The 25139-nt window shown below is 42.6% G+C and overlaps 1 long non-coding RNA gene across 1 annotated transcript; it reads right to left on the bottom strand.

The window, feature by feature from the left end:
• Nucleotides 1–2319: 2319 nt before the first annotated feature.
• On the bottom strand, nt 2320–4748 carry LOC126987632 (uncharacterized). Its single transcript, XR_007741065.1, has 2 exons — nt 3535–4748; nt 2320–3430 (listed from the first exon to the last, which is right to left on the bottom strand). It is a non-coding gene; the product is annotated as an uncharacterized LOC126987632 (long non-coding RNA).
• Between the last annotated feature and the right edge of the window lie 20391 nt (nt 4749–25139).

Raw genomic sequence — 25139 nt, 5'->3', positions numbered from 1 at the left:
ACCTGTGCTTCAGTATCTTACTCCCTATACTTGCAGTCACGTGTTTTTTTGTCCTATCCGTTTTATTCTTCTCTCATTTTCGTCTTGTTGTAATTTAATGTTTGTATTTTGCGCAGTGTAGTAATCCGTTACTTTGCACTCGTGTTGGGAATTAGGAGGAGGAGGAGGAGGAGGAGGAGGAGGAGAGGGAAGAGAGGGAGGAAAAGAAGGCAAGAAAGAAAGCAAAGAAGGAAGGAATCAAGCTAAAAGATGAACATAGAGAAAGTTAAATAGAGAGAAAGGATGAGAAGGAGAAATAGGAGGTGGGGGGTAGGAGGGAAAGAAAGAAAGGAGGAAGAAAGGAAAAAGGAAAGAGGGAATCAAGCTAAAAGATGAACATAGAGAAAGTTAAATAAAGAGAAAGGATGAGAAGGATAAATAGGAGGTGGGGGGAAGGAGGGAAAGAAAGAAAGGAGGAAGAAAGGAAAAAAAGGAAAGAAGGAAGGAAGAAAGTTAGAAGATAGATGATAAGGAGCGTGATAAAGAGAGTGATTATAGGTGTCAAATATCCAAGATCGTTTTCTTTTATTTATTTATTTTTTGTTAACGTTTTTCCTCTCCTCATTTCCTCTTCAACTTTTACTTTTCCTCCACCAGAAGTCATCATCTACTTTTTCTTCTTTTTCTTTTTCCTTTTCTTCTTGTTTTTATGCGTTTTTTTTCCTCTTTTTCTTCGTCTCCAAGTCTACGGTCAACGGGAGGGAATGAATGGAGAATCACCGCTCTCTGCCTCTTCCGCTGCCCGCCTCCGCCCCCCGCTGTGTCGGAACAACCAGTAGTGGGCCGTATTCAACGCTCTGCCCACCATATAACCCTGTCAGGCCTCCCATAGTGGTGTTGTATGTGGTATTTCCATTCTCCTCGCCGTCCCTTGTTGCTGCCCACCTACCCTGACCACGACGACCACCACCCAAGTCCAACCAACCTACCGACACCATTCCTACTGACTCCAATTCATACCGACCAACCCTTACCCCTACTACTACTACTACTACTACTACTACTACTACTACTACTACTTCTACTACTACTAATGATTATAGTTCTTCTGTATTTCCTATATTGTTACTGCCATTATACCCATATATGTAAATACCACCACCACCATCACCACCATCACCACCACCACCACCACCATCACCACCACCTCTACTACCGCTGCCGCTTCTAACATTAATTTACTGTTTCTCTCCTGCTTCCTCCTCCTCCTCCTCCTCCTCCTTGTAGTTGTTGTTCTTGTTGTTGTTGTTGTTGTCTTCCTCATTCTCGCCCCTCTCCTCCTCCTCCTCCTCCTCCTCCTTTTCTTTGCCAGTTAGTTTAAGTGGTGGGGGACCCGTGATGTTTTATTGGTGGTGGTGGTGGTGGTGGTGATGTCATTTGTGGTGGTGGTGGTGTTGATGGTTGCTGATATTTAAAGCAATCCGTCAGTGCTGTTAGAAACGGTGATGACTCAAGTGAAGGCGATAAGGATGTGGCCGCGTGAACCAACTGGTGGCCGTGGTGGTGGTGGTGATGGTGGTGGTGGTGGTGGTGGTGGTGACGACACTGATAAAACAAACAAACAAACAAAAAAAAGAAAAACATAATAGCGACGACGATGAAAACGACGACGATGACCACAAGAATGATGATGATGATGATTATGACGATGACCGACACGCTGAATAAAAACAACAAAAACAACAACAACAAGTGACCATATATAAATGTCATCCTACAGTGAGCAATAGGAAAGAAAAAAAAAACATTGAGGAAACACACACACACACACACACACACACACACACACACACACACACACACACACACACACACACACACCAAAGCAGAGCACATATGCATATAATCAAGTGGATATAGCATTTATCAGAGGGGTCAGAAATATAATAATAATAATAATAATAATAATAATAATAATAATAATAATAATAATAATAATAATAATAATAATAATAATAATAATAATAATAATAACAATAATAATAAAAAGCTGCCCCGTCATGACACACAGAGTAACGATGCAAATAGTAACAACGTGAATCTAAATACAAAAAGAGATCGAGAAGGATGAAAAAAAACTAACTGAACGGCCATTTCGTAACTTCCCAAAATGCGTAAAAGCGACAATACTATTAAAAAAAAGAGTCTGGTGTGAATGGTGTGTAAATGGTGCCATGCAGAGAGAAAGACAGATAGACAGATATAGATAGATAGATGGAGATAGCTAGATAGAGAAACAACAGGACGAAGATACAGACAAAGACAGCAGAAGAAAAATACTTAACCCGGTAGCAGCGACGGGCCCAATTTGTGGCTTTACCGTGTAGCAGCGACGGGCCAAATTTGTGGCTTTACCGTGTAGCAGCGACGGGCCAAATTTGTGGCTTTACCGTGTAGCAGCGACGGGCCCAATTTGTGGCTTTACCGTGTAGCAGCGACGGGCCAAATTTGTGGCTTTACCGTGTAGCAGCGACGGGCCAGATTTGTGCCATGAAATAAACCCCCAAAATAGATGATACATAATCTGATCACAAATGCTTTGATATATATTATGGAATAGTTTGTGTGAGGGGTGATTTTTTCTCATTTTTCTCGCTTGGAGGGACCATTAAGAAACATGATCCCCGCTGCTACCACCGGGGTAAAAAGACACAGCCACAGACTTCAACATGAGCACAGACAAGGAACAAGAGACACGATGCGGGAGGAATCACAGAGAAAACACACATGCACATATAGACAGACAGACACGCCAAAACACATAAACAGCAGTATACCAACAAGTAACAAAACAACACAGGATTGAAGAAATATTAAAAGGCAAAACAAAGAAAGAACATATAAAAAAAAATAGACTGGGAAAAGAAGTACTTACACGCAGATAATTGTACTTCTTCAACATCAAACATAAATACATACAAATTAAAAAAAAACATATGTAAAAACGACAAGAAAGAAACAAAGGAAAAACACATGGAACTGACATTAATGAAAAGAGAAAAAATGGGTAGATATGAAAAGACGTAAGAACCAACACATTATGGGTCGTATTACAAGATATTTCGTTGCTCAATAACACCTATTTGACAAGGCTTTCGTAGGAGTTGTGGGCATTTCCAGGAGTAGTTTTATGACCCTGGTGGTAGTTTGACCCTTCCTCTGTACCGTGAACCTAAGAAACACCTATTTGACAAGGCTTTCGTAGGAGTTGTGGGCATTTCCAGGAGTAGTTTTATGACCCTGGTGGTAGTTTGACCCTTCCTCTGTACCGTGAACCTAAGAAACACCTATTTGACAAGGCTTTCGTAGGAGTTGTGGGCATTTCCAGGAGTAGTTTTATGACCCTGGTGGTAGTTTGACCCTTCCTCTGTACCGTGAACCTAAGAAACACCTATTTGACAAGGCTTTCGTAGGAGTTGTGGGCATTTCCAGGAGTAGTTTTATGACCCTGGTGGTAGTTTGATCCTTCCTCTGTACCGTGAACCTAAGAAACACCTATTTGACAAGGCTTTCGTAGGAGTTGTGGGCATTTCCAGGAGTAGTTTTATGACCCTGGTGGTAGTTTGACCCTTCCTCTGTACCATGAACCTAAAGAAACACTCATTAGAACCCGACTGACCCCCTCTTTGACCTATAGAAATAGCTGATATTAGGAGCGAAAATGCCTTATAATATCGACCAATAATTCTGACATGAAACACAAAGACAAAAACACACATAACAAAACATACAAAAAACAAAACAAAGGTAAAACACAGAAAAGTAACACGCTGACAAAAGAGACAAATAGAGAAAGAGGGAATCGAAATAACAGCCAGCGCATTGTAAGTCTCCAAGGAGGTAGCCAGTCAGTCAGCCAGCGGGCCAGCCAGAGAACACAGACAGGGGGGTGAGGCAAAACAGTGTACAGGTGTTCGTCTTTACCTTTGAGGCACAGAATACTTCTACAAGACATACCCAGGTCGAGAGTCTCCACTTCGGCGCTGCCTTTAAGATGGAGGGAAGGAGGGAGGGAGGGAGGGAGATAAAGAATGGAGAGTAAAAAGGAGAAGGGGGAAGAAACAGAAGGAAGGAGAGAGAGAAATAAAGGAAGGAAGAGGAGCAGGAGGAGGAAGAAGAAGGAATGGAGAGAAAGTGAAAGGGGGAGATTGAATGGAAAGAGGAACGAAGGGAAAGGAGGAAGAGGAGCAGGAGGAGGAAGGAGAAGGAATGGAGAGAAAGTGAAAGGAGGAAATTGAATGGAAGGGAAAGGAGGAAGAGAAAGTGAGATTAAATGAAAAGAGGAACGGAAGAGAAAGGAGGAAGGGAAACAATGGAGATATGAAATGGAATAAGTAACAGAAAACAAAGCAAAGGAAAAGAAAGAAATAGGATAAATGAGGCACAGAAAAGAAGGAAATGAAGGTTAAGGAAAATGAAGTTGACGGAAACGCAAGAGAGAAAAGATAAAGAGTTTGGAGGAAGAGAAAAAAAAAATAGAGGGAGAGAGAGAGAGATTAAAGGAAATGAGAAGCAGAAAGCGAAGAAAGACGAACGGAAGTAAAAAGATCAGTGGGGTCAAGGAGGAAACATGGAAATAAAGAAGAAAGTAAAATTGGCGGAAATGATGGAAACAAACACAAAGAAGAAGGGAAAGAGAGGGAGGAAAGGAAGGATGAAGATGGGGAGGGAAGGAAAGGGAGGAGAATTGACGGAAACAAACAAAAAATAATAGATAGACAGGGAGGAAAGAAAGAAAGGAAGAAGAAGGGGAGAATTGAAGGAAACGAAAAAAAAAAAAAAGACAGGGAGGAAAGAGAGAGAGGAAGAAGAAGGGGAGGGAAGAAAAGGGAGGAGAGTTGACGGAAAAAAAAGAAAAAAAAGAAACATAGGGAGGAAAGAGAGGAAGAAAGAAGAAGGGGAGGAAAGGAAAAAAAGAAGAGAAAGACGGAGGAAAGAGAGAGAGGAAGAAGAAGGGGAGGGAAGAAAAGGGAGGAGAGTTCACGGAAAAAAATAAAGGAAAAGGAGAGAAAGAAAAGGAGGAAAGAGAGAGAGAGAGGAAGAAGATGGGGAGGAAAGGAAAGGGAGGAGAGTTCACGGAAAAAAATAGAAGAGAAAGACAGAGAGGAAAGAGAGAGAGGAAGAAGATGGGGAGGGAAGAAAAGGATAAGAGTTGACGGAAAAAAATAAAGGAAAAGGAGAGAAAGAAAAGGAGGAAAGAGAGAGAGAGGAAGAAGATGGGGAGGAAAGGAAAGGGAGGAGAGTTCACGGAAAAAAATAGAAGAGAAAGACAGAGAGGAAAGAGAGAGAGGAAGATGCGGAGGGAGGGAAAGGGAGGAGAGTTGGAAAAAATAAAGGAAAAGGAGAGAAAGAAAAGGAGGAAAGAGAGAGAGAGGAAGAAGATGGGGAGGGGAAGGAGAGGGAGGAAGGGAGGAACGTGTTACATACAATTATACAAACAAATATTTCATCCTCAAGTTGAATATCCATTTTTTTCATATTTATACACACACATAACCACAAGCTTTTTCTATACATATCTCATCTTCTAAACATAATAAACAGCTTCCTACACCATCCATACACAAGAGTTACCTATTTACACCACCAATAAACAAGTATCCTCCTTTCTATATACACCTAATCACTTATACGTCACTAATTCACTCACTAACAAACGTAGAGTAGGCAGACTTAACCAACGACGCATATACACTAATTCTAACAAACAAATATGTACCTTTACCTTCACTACATCGAACCTTAATTAATCGCTTTCTACTCAGCTGATCACCCGCTCCATCATCTCAACTTTCACTCACTCAGACCAGAAGAACCACAGAGCATTACATCCTTAACTTCTAATGAGTGCGCACTCCTAATAAGCAATGCAATGTTTTCCCTTCGCCTTTCATTCATACTTTCACATATTCGCTGTTAACTGCCACGAGAGTTTCACACATCCTCAACTCTACCTTACTACTAATGTCTACGGGTGCAAATCATACAATACTCTCTTTTTATAGGCAATTAACCACCCTTCATTAACATGCTCTCACATATATGGTAACAAGAGAGCATCACATCCTGAACCAATTACTATGTCCTTCCTAACTACTAATATATGCAGGTATAAACACAAAAACAGTACTATCTCTTTACAATGCAACTAATCACAACTAATAATTCTTTCACACACACACACACATATATGCTGTAAACAAGAGAGCATCATCTATACGTTCTTAAGCAAGCATTCCTTTCATTCCCTTCACACTTGCGGCGTTCATGGTTAAGATTAGCATCCACAACCTTTAAGTGCTCGGAGATGATGAAAAAATACAAGAGAACTGAACTATCTACATGTATACCAAGATTCTGCCTCTACAGCATCACTAACTCAACAGCATCACCGTGGGAGGAGAGAAGTAGGAGATATTATTAATGTGTACTCACCAAGCTCTTCATTCTCATTCCCTTTAAGGCGGCATTAAAAGGAGAAAAAATATAAATGATTAAGTGTTCAGAGCTATTCTTGGCTGGAAAAAAGAGAGAAAGTGGGAGGAGGAGGAGGAGGAGGAGGGGAAGATGCAGAGGGGTGCGTGGGAATTCCGTGTCATTTAGCGCAACGAATTATATTTTTTCTTATTTTTTTTTTCTTGTGGGAATATAAGAGTCTGCCCTCATTCACTGCTAAAGAAAATGAGGCGTGGGACGTGTGGGGGCTCAGGGGAGGGGGATAAAAATGGGAACTAGATTAGCTTATTACCGCTTGTTTTGCTCTCTCTCTCTCTCTCTCTCTCTCTCTCTCTCTCTCTCTCTCTCTCTCTCTCCCCCCGACACACCTTTCGTGACACGGTACACTTTCCCTTCCCTCGCTGTCTTAAGAAAGTGGGTCAGATGTTGACGTGATAACGAGAGAGAGAGAGAGAGAGAGAGAGAGAGAGAGAGAGAGAGAGAGAGAGAGAGAGAGAGACAATAATAATAATAAAAATAATAATAATAATAATAATAATAATAATAATAACTAATAATAATAATAATAATAATAATAATAATAATAATAATAATAATAATAATAATAATAATAGTAAAAATCCTACCTCTCGTACTGTCTTTTACTAAATCTTTTTCGAAGGTCGTCAAGAAACACAATTGTACAAACGGAACAGAATTAACATCACATTCTTGGCGATCCTTCTACCTCCTTCTCTTCCTTCTCCCTTAACCTTATCTATTTTGCCTTCCGTTCATAATGTCTGCTAAGTCTTTCCCGAGGTCGTACATAGATGGTATTACATAAACAGAGCATATGTAACCTAACCTTCCAAGCTCTCCTTTCTCCTTCTCCTTTTTCTTGACCTTATCGGACCTTTTTCCCTTCCATTCATACTGTCTGCTAAGCGTATTTATGGGTCGCACATAATATACCATTACATAAACAGAGCAGAATTAACCTAACCTTCCAAACTCTAATTTCTTCCTCTTTCCTGTCTCTTCATCTCAGCGTCCGTCCTTCCTTCTTTGCCTTTCTTTGATGCTCTCTGCTACTTCTTGTTCAAGGTCGTACACAGCAAGCATTACCCCATTTGTACGAGTGCCCAACATTCCTCGCTCTCCTTCTGTCACTTCTTCCTTCTTATTTACCTCAACGCCCTTGCCTTCCTTTCATACTGTCTGATAAGTCTCCTCGAGGTCGTATAGATTACATTACTCTATTTGCAGAAGTACCCAAACATTCCTCGCTCTCCTTCTACCTCCTCTTCCTTCTGTACCTCCTCCGCCCGTCTTTCTCTTTCTTTCATACTGTCGAGGTTACACATAAATATCATTGCCCTATTTGCGCAAGTAACGTAGCATTTCTCGCTCTCCATCTGTCTCCTCTCACTCCTTCACCTCATCGTCCTTCCTCGCCATCTACTCACAGTGAATACCAAGTCCTGCTCGAAGGTTGTACAACTATAACATTAACTCAAGGCCACAGCACAGAAACCCTAATGCCCAGCTCCTCTTGTTTCTCCTCCTCTTCCTTCTTTTAAACCCACCTTCCCCCTTCCTCCCTGCTTGCTTGCTTTCCATTCACACTTGTATACGAAGGTTATATTTAGATAACAACCCATGGCCAAAACACCTAATGCCCAGCTCCTCTTGTTTCTCCTCCTCTTCCTTCTTTTAAACCCACCTTCCCCCTTCCTCCCTCCCTCCTTGCTTGCTTTCCGTTCACACAATCTGGTTAAGCTTGCATACGAAGGTCATATTTAGATAACACCCATGGCCTGAACACCTAATGCACAGCTTCACTTATTTCTCCTCCTTTTCCTTCTCTTCCCTACCTCTAAGTTCCTTCTGTCTCCCTCCTTGCTTGCTTTTCGTTCACACAATCTGGTTAAGCTTGTATACGAAGGTCATATTTAGATAACACCCATGGCAAGAACCCCTAATGCACAGCTTCTCTTATTTCTCCTCCTTTTCCTTCTCTTCCCTACCTCTAAGTCCCTTCTGTCTCACTCCTTGCTTGCTTTCCATTTCCACTGTCTGGTTAAGCTTGCATACGAAGGTCATATTTAGATAACAACCCATGGCCTGAACACCTAATGCCCAGCTCCTCTTATTTCTCCTCCTTTTCCTTCTCTTCCCTACCTCTAAGTCCCTTCTGTCTCCCTCCTTGCTTGCTTTCCATTCACACTGTCTGGTTAAGCTTGTATACGAAGGTCATATTTAGATAACAACTCATGGCCAGAACCCCTAATGCACAGCTTCTCTTATTTCTCCTCCTTTTCCTTCTCTTCCCTACCTCTAAGTCCCTTCTGTCTCACTCCTTGCTTGCTTTCCATTCACACTGTCTGGTTAAGCTTGTATACGAAGGTCATATTTAGATAACACCCATGGCAAGAACCCTTAATGCACAGCTTCTCTTATTTCTCCTCCTTTTCCTTCTCTTCTCTTCTCTAAGTCCCTTCTGTCTCACTCCTTCCTTGCTTTCCATTTACACTGTCTGGCTAAGCTTGTATACGAAGGCCATATTTAGATAACAACCCATGGCCAGAACACCTAATGCCCAGCTTCTCTTATTTCTCCTCCTTTTCCTTCTCTTCCCTACCTCTAAGTCCCTTCTGTCTCCCTCCTTCCTTGCTTTCCATTCACACTGCCTGGTAAAGCTTGTATACGAAGGCCATATTTAGATAACAACCCATGGCAAGAACCCTTAATGCACAGCTTCTCTTATTTCTCCTCCTTTTCCTTCTCTTCCCTACCTCTAAGTCCCTCCTGTCTCACTCCTTCCTTGCTTTCCATTCACATTGTCTGGTTAAGCTTGTATACGAAGGCCATATTAAGATAACACCCATGGCCACAAACACACCCTAATGCACAGCTCACTTTATTTCTCCTCCTCTTCATTCTTCTCTTTTCCTTGGCTTTTGAACTCAGCCTCTCCCTCCCTCCTTCACTCCTTGCTTTCCATTCACACTGCCTGGTTAGCTTGTACGAAGGCCATATTTAGTTAACCCACAACACACAACAACCTAATACCAAGCTACCTTATTCGTCCTACTCTTCTTCCTCTCCCTTGGCTTTTAACTCCCTCCTTCCTTCTTTCATTGCTTTCCTTCTACAGTGTTAGGTAAAGCTTGTACGAAGGCCATATTTAGACAACCCACAACACACAATAACCTGATGCACAGCTACCTTTCTTTATTCGTCCTCCTCTTAAACCTCTTAACCTCGTAACCCGTGTTTTCGAAGCGATGATACGTAGTTACATTATAAGCGACGAGGGTGAGGGCCCAGGAGGGTTACGGGGTGGAATGTTAATCGTATACCAAAGTCTGCCGTGTGAAGGGAGGCTTTGTATAGCTTCCCAGGGGCCGTGATGGAGAGGCTGAGAGTTTTATTTGCGGGGTATGTGTGGGACAACGACAAGGTGTAATTATTGTGTGTGTGTGTGTGTGTGTGTGTGTGTGTGTGTGTGTGTGATTCAAGTGATATATACGCGCTGGTGGCAACGTTCGAAGGCGTGAAGGTCGACGGGCAACGGGCGACAAAAGAGCAACGAGGGTAATATATTTTGTGACTCCCACCGTGAAGGAAAGGGTAAACTGAGGAAATTTATAATGGGACACACACACACACACACACACACACACACACACACACACACACACACACACACAGACCTGGTATGCTTTTTGTAACCAGCATTTTTCTTCTTATTTCAGCTGCAATCTCTCAACATTTGCCTCCACAAACGTTTTAACAGTGACTGACACACCGTGCTATTATCTGAGTTTATTTTTGAAGTTTATCTTACAATTCAGTGCAATTCTTTCAACCTTTCGTCTTTAATGAGGATATGAGTACTGAGTGACCTGATACGATTCTTGTTTTCATTTTTTTTCTTCTGATTTCAGCGGCAATCTCTCCACGTTTTCTCTCTAAGTTAGGTATAACTTTTTAATGCTGACAAGGTTGAGTGATATTTGTGGCGTGAATAACAGAGAATCATCTCGACTCACTCATCCACTCACCCCTTCACTCATCTACCGACACATTCACAAGGTCCAGTATCACAACGATGTGTCTGGCTGCCAGGGGGTCAGTGGGCACCCTCATCCCTTCTCTCCCCAGTAATACAGGTTCTCGCCTGGATTAACTTGTCTTGGCGTCTTGGTGACAAATCTTGACGTTCTCATTACGACTTTGGATTGACATGTGTTTTTTTCTTGTTGTGATCAGGTATTTCTTGTGTTTTGTGTATGACAAGAGGAGAGGGAAAGAAACGTAAATTTAACACTAGAATTGGTGTGTGAAGATACGAAGTTAGATGGTGATGATAATAATGACTAATAACGAAGGACAATAGCAACAACATGTATAATAATGACGGTAGCAACAACACTAGAACATTTGACCACAATTAGACCACAAGGTTTAAGGAAACACCATCATCATCACCCTCCCCACCACCATCATCATCACCAACACCCCACCTCAACCCTCCCCACTCCCCAACCACACCACCACCACCACCATCATCACCCTCCCCACCACCACCACCCCTTCATCCCCCCCTTCACCAACACCCCACCTCTACCCTCCCCACTCCCCAACCACACCACCACCACCACCATCATCACCCTCCCCACCAACACCACCCCTTCATCCCCCCCTTCACCAACACCCCATCTCTACCCTCCCCACTCCCTAACCACACCACCACCACCACCACCATTACCAAACCCAAACACCAACACGTATATACAACGAAACGCACTCCATCACCCCAAGCACACACCCACTTGTAGCCTTGACGAAGCAGGAGGAGGAGGAGGAGGAAAAGGAGGAGGAGGAGGAGGCGGAGGAGGCATTAGGTCACCCAGTATGATAATCGTCCAAAGCATAAACGTGCGTGGGCGGGTGTGGGCGGGTGGCAACACACACACACACACACACACACACACTCACACACCAGCAGGGACGGATGTGGGCGCTCTCCATTGTTAGGACAGACGAAGGGAAATTGCACATGAGGAGACAGGCTGTTGAGGCAGAGACGAATGTCATCACACACACACACACACACACACACACACACACACACACACGGCCTTGGGTTCGAGTTGGTTAGGTTTATCTGCCGCGCAAAAGTTTCACGCTTCACATAATTCTTACTCCAGCGTAATAGGCTCCTCAAATTACGCTCCTCAATCGTATAATGTGGGGTTGGAATGCCTTGCCCCGCGCCTCTTGCTATGATGCTTTGTTGCGTGGGAGAAGAGGGTTTTGTGTGGTGTATCAAGCATGTGAACTGTTATGATGTCGAGTATGTCTCTTTTATGTTGTATGTATTTGTGAATTGAAATGGAATAGCATAAATGTTTGTTCTCGTCTTGAATTTTTGTGTCTTGAATATCTGTCTGTTTGGTTAGCCCTTAAATGTTAGTGTGGATCATCCTTTTTAGAATACTGTCTCATCTCGTCTTGTACCGTTGTGTTAAGAAAGCGTGTTTGTTTCCTCTTTTTGTGTGTGTTTGAATTGATTGATAACACTGTAGAATCTGGTCTTGTAGCGTTGTATCAAGAATTTGTTTGTTTTCTCGTTTGCGCGTGTGTAGATCAAATTTCAAAGAGCAGATAACCTCACCCTGTTTCGTTGCTTCGAGAATGTATATCTGTTCCCTGTTCTATATTTCTTGTGTGCGCGGAAGACTAGATTTGAAAATACTACATAATTTCCCAACGGAGAAGGCGAGAGAAACACGACTGAGATACTTTGGACACGTGAAAAGGAGAGATGATGGTGAACCAGTGAAGAGGGCAATGATGGCGGGGGTTAGGGGAAGAAGGAGTATCGGAAGAGATGTGATAAAGTGTGACATGAATATACTAGGAGTGTAATGGACAGAAGCAGGCGGCGAAAGATGACTCGAGCGGCCGACCCTGCAATAGAGTGGGATTAAGATCGTATGAAGAAGAAGAAGAAGACAATGTCCCAACGATTTGTGCGCCCTTCTCGAATAACATAATTTTTATTTATTTATTATACCACTGCGAGTCGTGATCTGGGGTTGGAAAGTGCGCGTCATGACGGGTGGGAAACGAGGACATTTAACGAGGGCATTTAAAGGATGATTCGTAGTCTGGGAACAACACCTTTTTCCCTCTATAAGAAAGTGGATGATGCATTGTGTCACCCGATCTCACATTTGTCTCTTGGAATTTGACTTTACAATAGCGATATGATGGTTCACTATAACTCGTGTATCGAACTGATGATGATGATGATGATGATGTATTGTGTCATCTGATCTTACATTTGTCTTCTTGAAATTTGGCTTTATAATACTCATAGGTGGGAGTTAAATTCGTGTATTGAGCTGATGATGATGATGGGAGATTTTGTGAAAAGCAGATATTTCTCTCTCTTACTGTTCTAGAATCTGAGTGATGTTTTAAGTAATCTGATTTTACGGTTATGTTTGGGAAATGTGATGTAATTGTACTATCAATATATTCATTTTATTCTACATTGTGCACTGAAATGATGTTCGTACAGTTTATGGTTTTATTATTTTTTTTACATCGTGGATTGAATTGATGTTACTAAAGGTTGTTATTGTTATATTTCTCCTACATCGTGCTTTGAATTGATGTGAGTATAGTCTGTTATCGTTTTATGTTTCTGTCTGTCATTTAACGTTCTTGTGTACTGAGCAAGATGATCCCACGCCTGTTTATCGTCAACAAATTTACTTTAGATAACAAGTTTGTGTCTGGAAATATATCCGTCTTCTGAAGCTCTGAGGGTCATGATGAGACTCCTTGCTTCTCTTAACTAAAAACACGTCTACGATTCACCGAGTTTATGAGAGTTTACCCTTAGTATTGTCAGGGATATATGGTCATGCTCTACTTTAGATAACAAGTTTGCATCTGGAAATATATCCGTCTTCTGAAGCTCTGAGGGTCATGATGAGACTCCTTGCTTCTCTTAACTAAAAACACGTCTACGATTCGCCGAATTTATGAGCCTCTACCCTTCGTCTTGTCAAGGATAAATGATCATGCGTTACTTTAGATAACATGTTTACGTCTGGGAATATATCCGTCTTCTAAAGTTCTGAGGGTCATGATGAGATTTTTTACTTCTCTTAACTAAAAACATGTCTACGATTTGCCGAGTTTATGAGAGACTACCCTTAGTATTGTCAAGGATAAATGATCATGCGTTTATATATACCCGAAGAACATACTTGAAGCTTAAATAGAGATGCTTGGCTGCTGATATTCAGTTACAATGTACATCTAATTATCTCGAGGTTAAGCGGTTGAGGAGTAAGGCGACGAGGAAGAGTTAACAAGACATGTATTAGTGAGGCCAAGCGTCATATTCCTAATCATTTCAGACGCAATGGATAAGGCTTTCGTAGGAGTTCCGGGCATTTGCAGGGGTAGCTTTATGACCCTTCCGGTAGTCTGATCATTCCTCTGCACTCTGAACCCAAAGAAACACTCATGAGAACCTGATCGACCTTCTTTTTGGCCTTTTGAACTTGTTGTTGTGAGAGGAGGAAGCGTCTGACTAGAGATGCCGAGAATACAATTTGTTTGATGCGGCGATGTTACCCGAACTTGGTGTTGCCTGAAGCTGTGTGTGTAACTGGCGATGCTGAAGGCCATGTGTGTGTGTGTGTGTGTGTGTGTGTGTGTGTGTGTGTGTGTGTGTGTGTGTGTGTGTGTGTGTGTGTTGTAATGTTTTGACGGTAATTTTCTTTGCTTTCGTTTTTATTGTTGTGTTAAAAAGTTACAAGTCACCGTCGATGTTTTAGAGTGTGTGTGTGTGTGTGTGTGTGTGTGTGTGTGTGTGTGTGTGTGTGTGTGTGTGTGTGTGTGTGTGACCTTCCCACTCTTAAAAGTCATTCAAAATTGGTTTATATTTTATCGAGTCACCTTGGGAAATGAGTTTGCACGTTAACATACTGAAGCATTTATTTATCTATCTATATATTATGATGGAGTTTTCCTGTATAAGGATATCAGGAAATTGACCTCTGTTTCCGCCACCTCTTCTGATTCTTTTTATTGGAGCAGCAAGTAGCGAGCTTTTTTTTATTATTGTTTCCTTTTCTGTGTGTGTCCTTGAGCTGTCTCCTTTGTTGTAAAAAAAAATTACTTCACTGGGAGGAGAAAACAAATATAACAAAACCCTTAAATCTATATTGATGCTTTTGTGAGATACGAAAATAAGAAAGACTGAATCACTTACGGCGTTTTAAAATTTCAAGAACCATACGTGTAATATTAAGTCTCTCTCTCTCTCTCTCTCTCTCTCTCTCTCTCTCTCTCTCTCTCTCCTCATATACTAACGAACACGAATGGGAAAACAATTTAACGTTAACATGAAGACCCATAAATCATCGTACAGAGGAGGAGGAGGAGGAGGAGGAGGAGGAGGAGGAGGAGGAGCTGATGGTAACGATCTGATGTTTATCGTAATTATTTCCTTTACGGCCTACGACGCTGTGTGTGTGTGTGTGTGTGTGTGTGTGTGTGTGTGTGTGTGTGTGTGTGTGTGTGTGTGTGTGTTAATGAGCGATACTTGCTGATATGTCACGTCGTAAATCAATTCCCCCTGTCATTTGTTGTTGTTGTTGTTGTTGTTGTTGTTGTTGTTGTTGTTGTTGTTGTACTGGTAGCCTGGTAAACTTATAATCCCAGGTCTTTCTCTGCCTCAGTGGTGGATAGTGGAGTGTTTCCCATGTGGTATTGGTGTGCTGGATATCCCCTCCCAAGGTGCATGACTTTACATTTTTCTTCACTGAATTGTAGCAGCCACTTTTTGCTCCGTACCTGTAGCTTGGTGATGTCTTCTTGTAGGAAATCCGCAGTCAGGGGGGTTAACTCAGCGCAGCATCAATACATCATTAGCACTTCTGTTCATAAATATCTGCAGCGAGACTACACTATTTTATACTCCCCCTCGAGAGTGTGCGTCGCGGCAGAGCTCAGAGCCGGTTCCATCATTCACAAACACACATTCTACTTAGCGCGCGCACTTAAGAGTAATCATACCAAGTTTTCCTCTAATTTGACGCCGCCTGGCAGATAAACGCTGACATATATGAGGATTTTTATATCTAAGGTTTCGTAATTTAACATAAGTGCAAAATATTTAGGCCAACCAAGGAAGGAATGAGAGTTTTAATACACCATTTGCTGCGAAAATAGAAAAATTAATTGTATATAGGCTTAAACACGACTAGATGAAAGTAATGCCCATAAACTCGTCTTTTTATTATACAAGAAGACAAGTAAAAATGGAAATAAAGGAGTGAAGATTAAAATAACGAGACGAGTAAATATAAAAGAAAATAACGAACGTAAAAGTGGAAATAAAAAATAAGTAAAAAAATAGAACAAAAAACAAGGAAATAAAGGAAAGGAAAGTAAGTAAAAATGGAAATTAAAAAAGTGAAAAAGGAAATTAGAAAAGGAAAAAATAAATAAAACGAGAAAAAACGTGAAAAATAAAAAAAGTGAGGAAATAAAACAAAAAACAAGTGGAATAGGAAATTAAAAAAAGTGAAAAATAAAATAAAAAAACAAATAACACAGAAAATTAAAAAAAACACGTGAAAATGGAAATGACAAAACAAGTAAAAAAAAAAAAAAAAATTAAAACACAAAATAAAAATGAAAAAAACACGTAAATAATAAAATAAACAAGCAAAATGGAAGTAAAAACGGAAGGCTTCCCCCTCCTCCCTTCACCCTCATTCTTGCTAATTAACGCACAACTACAACATATATTTACTCCCGACATCTAGATCTAAAAAAAAAGTTGACACGAATTCGACAGTATTTAGACCAACCATGCAAAGATAAATAAGTAAATCACATTAGTTGCTAAATTATATCTAAACTTCTTAACAAACAACTAAGAAACACACACACACAAACACACACACACACCTACACACACACACACACACACACACACACACAAACACACACACACACCTACACACACACCTACACATTCCACTCCCTACATAAAAGACAGAACAAAGCTTTAACAAATGTGAGTATTATATGAAGAAAAAAACTCCTCTGCCCCTTCTCCATCTTCTTCCCCCCCCCCCTCCTCCTCCTCCCCCGCAGTCTTTCTCATATACACCTACATATATTTACTTTTTACAACTAGGCTGACACACATTTCAGACTGTTTAGGGTAATCCTCCAAGGAATGCGAGCCTTAGCGCCAGAATTGCCGAATAAAATTAATGAGTTAAACGACCAAATGGCTCCAAAAATATGTCATGTTATTTTCGGCGAAAGGACACAGAACGAGGCTTTTATATACGAGAAAAAGGGAACTTAAAACGCCTTCTCTTGCTTCCTTACTCTCCTCGACGCAGCAGATTATTTTAACGTCAGTCAGTTTTCAGCCTCAAATACTGAATAAAAAAATGTTAAGCGGTTAAAAATATGAATACTGAAGGCCTTACATATCCTCCCTACCTCCTTTCTTCCTCTTTCCTTGCCCACTCTCATGAGAAACATGTAAAAGTTAGTCTACTTGCAGCACGTCAGGTTACGACACAAACTACTGCAAATAATATAAGTTAAATTCACGAGTAGTTGAAATCAATACCACGAACTTAACCAAACTTCTTCCCTTCTATTTCCATCCCCCTCTATACCTCTCCATAGATACTTATAGCATGTCAGAATACCACACAAACTACTGAAAATATACAAGTTCGATTCACGAGTAGTTGACATCAATACCACGAACTTAACCAAACTCTTCCATAACACCTACCCCGGCCTCCCTTCCTTCTTCCCTTCTATTTCCATCCCCCTCTATACCTCTCCATAGATACTTATAACATGTCAGAATACCACACAAACTACTGAAAATATACAAGTTCAATTCACGAGTAGTTGACATCCATACCACGAACTTAACCAATCTCTTCCATAACACCTACCCCGGCCTCCCTTCCTCCTTCCCTTCTACTTCCATCCCCCTCAATACCTCTCCATAGATACTTATAACATGTCAGAATACCACACAAACTACTGAAAATATACAAGTTCAATTCACGAGTAGTTGACATCAATACCACGAACTTAACCAAACTCTTCCATAACACCTACCCCGGCCTCCCTTCCTTCTTCCCTTCTACTTCCATCCCCCTCTATACCTCTCCATAGATACTTATAACATGTCAGAATACCACACAAACTACTGAAAATATACAAGTTCAATTCACGAGTAGTTGACATCAATACCACGAACTTAACCAAACTCTTCCATAACACCAACCCCGGCCTCCCTTCCTCCTTCCCTTCTACTTCCATCCCCCTCAATACCTCTCCATAGATACTTATAACATGTCAGAATACCACACAAACTACTGAAAATATACAAGTTCAATTCACGAGTAGTTGACATCAATACCACGAACTTAACCAAACTCTTCCATAACACCTACCCCGGCCTCCCTTCCTTCTTCCCTTCTATTTCCATCCCCCTCAATACCTCTCCATAGATACTTATAACATGTCAGAATACCACACAAACTACTGAAAATATACAAGTTAAATTCACGAGTAGTTGACATCAATACCAGACACCTGACCAGACTCTTGCATAACACCTATCCTCCCTGACTCCCACATTCCCTCCCTCCCCCTTCTACCTCCGCATCCCCATCCTCCCCCCTCCCTTAATACTGAGACCCTTCCACATAACAGCGAGTCACGTAACACAACTAACCACCACCTGCAACACCAACAACACTGTACTCGGCGCAACTCAATTTAGCATAACTCACGCGGTAATGAGACACGGGAAGTGGAGAGCTTACGTCACACACACACACACACACACACACACACACACACACACACACACACACTTCCCTCTAGCGGTATTTACAGGAGTCCACATTCCATCAGCTGCTTCAAGTCCTGTTTAGTTCTTGTTTTCAGGGTGTGAGGAGGAGGAGAAGGAGGAGGAGGAGGAGGAGTGTGAGGAGTTAAGTGTGAGGAAGAAGGGAAATGGAGAAAGAGAATTAGGAGAGATTAAAAGATGAAAAAAGGAGGAGAAAAAGACGAAAAAAAAGGAAGAGTAAAAGTAAAAAAAGAAATAGAAGAGGAAGAGAAGGAGGAGGAGAAAGAGAAAGAGAAAAAAAAGTATAAGTAGAAGGAGGGTTGTGTGTGTGTGTGTGTGTGTGTGTGTGTGTGTGTGTGTGTGTGTGAGGGGGGGAGTGAGGGAAGGAGAGAGAGAAAAAATACTAGGTCACTTTCATTAGCCACAACAACAACTAAAACACAAACAGCAACAACAACAACAACAACAACAACAACAACAGTCACAGCAGCAACAAGAACAGCAAGGCCAGACATCGGGGCGCTTGTGTGTGCTTCAAAACGGGAACGTCACGAGAGAACATTAACTAACGACGCGAAAGTGTGATGTTGATGGGGAAATAAAAATGTAAGTTATGAAATCAGTGACTAATTATACTTCTTCTGCAATATCATCCTTCTCTTACGTCATTCTCCTAAATATTTCGTCGTCCAAGAACACGTATTTGACAAGGCTTTCATAGGAGTTTGGGACATTTCCAGGAGTAGTGTTATGACCCTGGTGGTAGTGTGAGTCTTCCTCTGTACCGTGAACCTGAAGAAACACTCATTAGAATCCGACTGACCCCCTCTTTGACCTTTAGGAATAGCTGATGTAAGAAGCGAAATTGTCTTATTATACCAGTCTATACATATCTCTCCCTATTCCCACTAGTATATCTTCCTCCTCTTCCTCGTCTTCCTCCCAAAGCGCCATCCATCTTCATCCTCTTCCATCCCTCTTTCCTTTTAGCTGAGTCAACCCACGAAATGTAAAAATGTATGTGTATGTATTTGAATGGACCCCTTCACACCCCTCATACATTCCCTTCATCTATTCCCTTCCTTAACTTATCCACCTCCTCCTCCTCCTCCTCCTCCTTCTCCTCTTCCCTTCCTCCTTCCTTTTCTCCTACCTTTAATCGAATTATTGGAGGCTAGAACGTCCCAAGGAAACAAGGCGGGGGGAAGGAAGGGGGAGAAAAAAGGGAGATACAGGGGAGAAGGCAGGAAGAGGGGGCGGGAGGAGGTGAGGAAGGGGGTGGGGGATGGGGGAAAGAAGGGGGAGAAAAAAGGGAGATACAGGGGGAGAGGCAGGAAGAGGGGGAGGGAGGAGGTGAGGAAGGGGGTGGGGGATGGGGGAAGGAAGGGGGAGAAAAAAGGGAGATACAGGGGAGAAGGCAGGAAGAGGGGGAGGAAGGAGGTGAGGGAAGGGATGAGGGATGGGGGTGAGGCAGGGGGGGGTGAGGCAGCAGGCAACCCACACACAATCTCCGTCTCCCCGGCCGAGAAATTTTCCCTTGCGTGCGATATTAAAACTTGGCGGCGGAAGCTTAATTAAAAGTCGGAGGTAAATGGCGTTGTGTTACTGTTCTCATATTTCCTTTCCTTCCCTTTCCCTTCCTTCCTTTCCCTCTCCTTTTCCTGTTGGGAGGCATTCTACCACAGTACCTGGCCCCCTCAAAAATAAGGAAAAAAATAAATAAATCCATAAATAGAAGGAAAACGTTAATAAATAAAGGATCGTGAAGACTGTCGTGGAAATTACAGATATAATAAAAAAAAGACAAGAAACTAGAAGGGTGATAAATTGTAATTGCAAAAATATTCGCGGTAAGTTGAAAAAGATGGTAATTGAAACCTTTTTTTTTATTTATTTTTTCTGCTGTAAACCTTTCCCTAAAAAATAAAGAAAATATAAGTTATAGACACACACACAAAAAAAACGCTAAACAAAAATAAATAAATAAATAAAATAAAAATGACAATATACTCACGCTAAGTTAGAAAAGTGCAAATCTAACTCTTCTTTCCTATGTTTTTTTTTCTTGCATCCTTTCTTCCAAAATAATAATAAAGAACATAAATAATAGAACAACAAAACCACAAACAAAAATATACTTAAAAGAGACAAATACTTTACAATAAGTTTTAGGAAGTTCCACTCTTAACCCGGTAGCAGCGAGGGGCCAAATTTGCGGCTTTACCGTGTACCAGCGATGGGCCAAATTTGCGGCTTTACCGTGTACCAGCGATGGGCCAAATTTGCGGCTTTACCGTGTACCAGCGATGGGCCAAATTTCTGCCATGATATAAACCTCCCAAAATAGATGATGCATAAACTGATCACACATGCGTTGATATATATTATGAAATGGTTTGCATGAGTGATGATTCTCTCTCATTATTTTACTTAGAGGGGTCTTTAACCTAACCTAACCTCACCCAACCTAAGAAACCTGACCCCCGCAGCTACCGGGTTAAGCGAGACACACCAGACAGTTTTTTGAAGGGAGGATGAAAGAGGTGGAGGAGGAGGAGGAGGTGGAACAAGAAACAAACAGTGGGTGGATAAAAAAAGAGATAAATGAGAAGAGGAAGAAATCACTTAGCGTCTATGGGAGGAAGGGAAGGAAGGAAGGGAAGAGGAGAGGGAGAGAAAAAGGAGACAATATACTTCCCCTTTGTCACCCTCTTCTTCCTCTTCCTCCTTCCTCTCTTTATCTTCCTCCTTTCTCTTTTTCCCTTCTTCGTTGCGTCACATCTCGCTTACCTGAAAAAAGAAGAAAAAGAAAATTAGGAAAACAATAATATAAAAAAACAACGAGAACAATAATATTCGTTTACATAAATATAATTGGAACTACACATATTTTAAGGCTTGTAGAAGAAATGTAACACACACACACACACACACACACACACACACACACACACACACACACACACACACACGAAAAGGAGGATCATTTTGTGTTTTCGTCGAAGTGGAGAGGAAATTGTTCTATTTTTTTGTGATGTGGACGTGCCAGAGGGAGAAGGGAGGAGACAGAAGAGGAGGGAGAAGACAGGAGAGGAGAGAAAGCAGGGAGGGAGAGAGGGAGGGGGGGAAGAGAGGAACGCGAGAGATGAGACAAGAAGAGGTAAAAAAAAAGAAGAAAGGGAGACATGAAAACCGAGACATATACAGTTTTTGTTTCTTTTTCTCTCCCTTTTTCTTTATTTTTCTTTCTTACATTCCTTCCTTGCTTCCTGTTGTTTTTTTTCTCTCACTTTTTCTTCCTGTCTGACTTTCGTTCTGTCTGTCTGTTACGTAATTTTCTTTTTCTTGTTATTCTTTTTTCTTCCTTCTCTTCCTGTTCCTCTACCTTTCCTAATCTTTTTCTTCTTCTACTACTACTACTACTACTACTGCTACTACTACTATTAATATCACCACAACTACTACTACTACTACTACTACCAACACTACTACTATTACTTAAACACCTAGTACTACCAACACAACCTTCACCACCAACACTACCACAGAAATACAAGGCTCGCCCGTTAACACCACCATCCCCCCCCCCCCCCCCCACACCTTCATCACCATCACCACCACCACCAATACAACGTTCATGCCACCAGAGGGAGCCCAAAAACCACCCTTGTGACATCTCTCCTCCAGACAACTCCTGCTACTCAAACCTTGCCTCGCCCCGTCCCTAATGCTCGATATTTTAGCTTCGTTTATTGTGAGCGGCAGCTGGGCGTCCCTATGTTGGTGGAGGCTGGACGAGGATGGCGAGGAGGGAGAGAAAGGAAAGGGATATGAATGGAGAGGGGAAGAAGATGGGGAGGAGGGAGAGAAGGGGAGATGTGAATGGAGGGGAGAAAGATGGGGGAAGGAGAAGAAAGGGGGATTTGAAGATTGAGAGAGAGAGAGAGAGAGAGAGAGAGAGAGAGAGAGAGTGAGTGAGAGAGAGAGAGAGAGAGAGAGAGAGAGAGAGAGAGAGAGAGAGAGAGAGAGAGAGAGAGAGAGAGTGGGAAGGTGCGGACTGTGGTGGCAGAGAGGGAAGGAAGGAAGGAAGGAAGGAAGGAAGGAAGGAGGGAGGGAGAGGGAGGGAGAGACGCAAGGAGGAAATTGAGGCATTAACATATACTGGAGGGAAAAAAAGGGGAGGAAAAAGTGGAGAAAATGGGAAAACGGAGGAAAATATGAAGAAACTGACCATCGAGAGCGAGAGAGAGAGAGAGAGAGAGAGAGAGAGAGAGAGAGAGAGAGCACCACCCCAACAACCTTTTCCCATCATAATCACCCTGTCTTACCTACTTGCCTTTCCCTCCCTTCCCTTCCCTCCCCTCCCCCCTCCTCTCCCCCTTCCCCCCTACACTGCCCGCGGGGGTCTGGGAAAGCATACCCCGAAAGTAATGGCTTCAATGGCCCTCCCCCTCCCTCCCCCCTGCCCCCCCTGCCCCCCTTGCCCCCCCTCCCGCTGACCCACAACTCCCACCCCCACCCCCTTGGCACGTCCTTACCCCCCCCCCCTGCTACCTCCTGCCCCCCCTTCCCTGATCCTTCCCTTCCTTGCCCACCTCCCCTTCCATCTACTGGCCCTCCTTCCTTCCCTGTATCTACTTTCCTCCTCCTCCTCCTCCTCTTAATCCCTCTACTTAGTTTCCTTCTCACTCTCCCTCCTTCCTCTCCCATGTCTCCCTTTTCCTGTTTTCCCTTCCTCTTTCTCTCTCTTTGACTTTACTTCTTTCTCCTCTCTCTCTCTTCGTCTTCCTCTCCCTTTCTTCTCCTCATTCCAGTCTCTCTACTTTTTTTTTTTTTCTCTCTCTCTCTCTCTCTCTCTCTCTCTCTCTCTCTCTCTCTCGCTCTCTTATTTAAAGGGCTATGCAACTATAAATCTCTTTAAAGACCTTGGTTACGTATGCTCTCTCTCTCTCTCTCTCTCTCTCTCTCTCTCTCTCTCTCTCTCTCTCTCTCTCTCTCGCTCTCTCTCTCTCTCTCCTTCCTTGCTTCTCCTTCCATGCTACCCTCCTCCTCCTCCTCCTCCTCCTCCTCATCCTTCTCGCTCCTTCAAGCATGCACGGGCCGTATCTTAGGACACAAGGAGAGAATATACATCAGAGGATTTATTTATCTGATAGGGAGGCGCCCTGTCTATTTAGGGACGCACTTTAGATAGAAAGGAAGATGCCGTACCCAAACATAGGCGGCTGGAGGGGGAATTCGATCCTCTTGTGGGGGGCGAGGCATGAGGGTGGCGGTGGTTGGGGAGGGCGCAGGGGCGGCTATACACACACAGTACTCCCACATACCTTCCTAAAGAGCTTCAATCCCGTGCTATAAGATCTGCGTACTCTGAGTGCCGCTATCTCGATCCCTTTAACTGCTCTTGTTCTCTCTCTCTCTCTCTCTCTCTCTCTCTCTCTCTCTCTCTCTCTCTCTCTCTCTCTCTCTCTCTCTCTCTCTTATTTAAAGTTTGGGCTATGCAACTACAAATCTCTTTAAAGGCCTTGGTTACGTATGCTCTCTCTCTCTCTCTCTCTCTCTCTCTCTCTCTCTCTCTCTCTCTCGCAGGAGGGGGTCGGAGGGAAGAAACGGAAAAGTGACAGGCTGCTATTTATATATTTTTAACCCTGAAACACCCCTCCCCCTCCCCTCCTTCCTTCCCTACCTTACCTTACCTTACCTTTCACCCCCCCCCCCCCCCCAATACCGCCTTCCCTTCCCCCATCCCTCCCCTTACCCAGCCCCTGTACCTTTCATCTTCCCTTGCCTTCTCCCCCTCTCCCCCGTGTTCCAGCTTCCTCCCTCCTCCCTCCTCCTCCTCTTCTTCTTTAGTCCAGTATTTCATTCCTCTATTCATAAAAGTTTCCCCTCAATGCCTTCTTCCGCTTTCCTTATTGTTGTGTCTTCTTATTTTCCTTTTATTTCCTCCTGTTTCAATTCATAACGTCATCTGTTCCTTCCTTTCATTCCTCTCTCTCTCTCTCTCTCTCTCTCTCTCTCTCTCTCTCTCTCTCTCTAGCTGTCAATGATGCAAGCTTCTCATCTCTTCCTCCTTCCTTGTTTTATTAATGATTTTGCCTCGCCCTTCTGTTTATAAAGTTATCCAATATACCCACTTTCTCCTCCTCTCCATTCTCCTCTTGTTCTTCTTAATGTTATCTCACACTTCTATTCGTAAAGGGATTCGTTCTGCTGGGTTCTCCTCCTCTCCATTCTCCTCTCCTCTTGTTCTTCTTAATGTTATCTCACACTTCTATTCGTAAAGGGATTCGTTCTGCTGGGTTCTCCTCCTCTCCGTTCTCCTCTCCTCCCGCACAACCTGGTTTTATTTCACAGCTCCACTTGTTAAACGATCCATAACTCCTGCTTCTTCTCGTTCTCCTCCATTCTTCTCTCCTCTTCCTGTTCCTCTTCCTTCTCACTCTCCCTCCTTCTTTTCCCATGTCTCCCTTTTCCTGCTTTTCCTTCCTCCCTCTCCCTTTCACTTTACTTCTTTCTCCTCTCTCTTTCTCTTCGTCTCCCTCTCCCTTTCTTCTCCTCATTCCAGTCTCTACTTTTTCTCCTCCTTGTTTTTCTCCCTATCCTTTCTCCTTATCCTTCTGTCTCTCCTTATCCTTTTCCTTCTCTCTATCCTATCTACTCTCTACTCTACCTCTCTACCACTAAAACTATACATAACCTTTCCCTCTGTTCCCCCTTC

This window comes from Eriocheir sinensis, chromosome 65, assembly GCF_024679095.1.
Source record: "Eriocheir sinensis breed Jianghai 21 chromosome 65, ASM2467909v1, whole genome shotgun sequence".
In the NCBI taxonomy this organism is placed as follows: domain Eukaryota; kingdom Metazoa; phylum Arthropoda; class Malacostraca; order Decapoda; family Varunidae; genus Eriocheir; species Eriocheir sinensis.
Note: the sequence above shows the minus strand (reverse complement) of the source record. Positions and strands in the feature narration are given on the sequence as shown.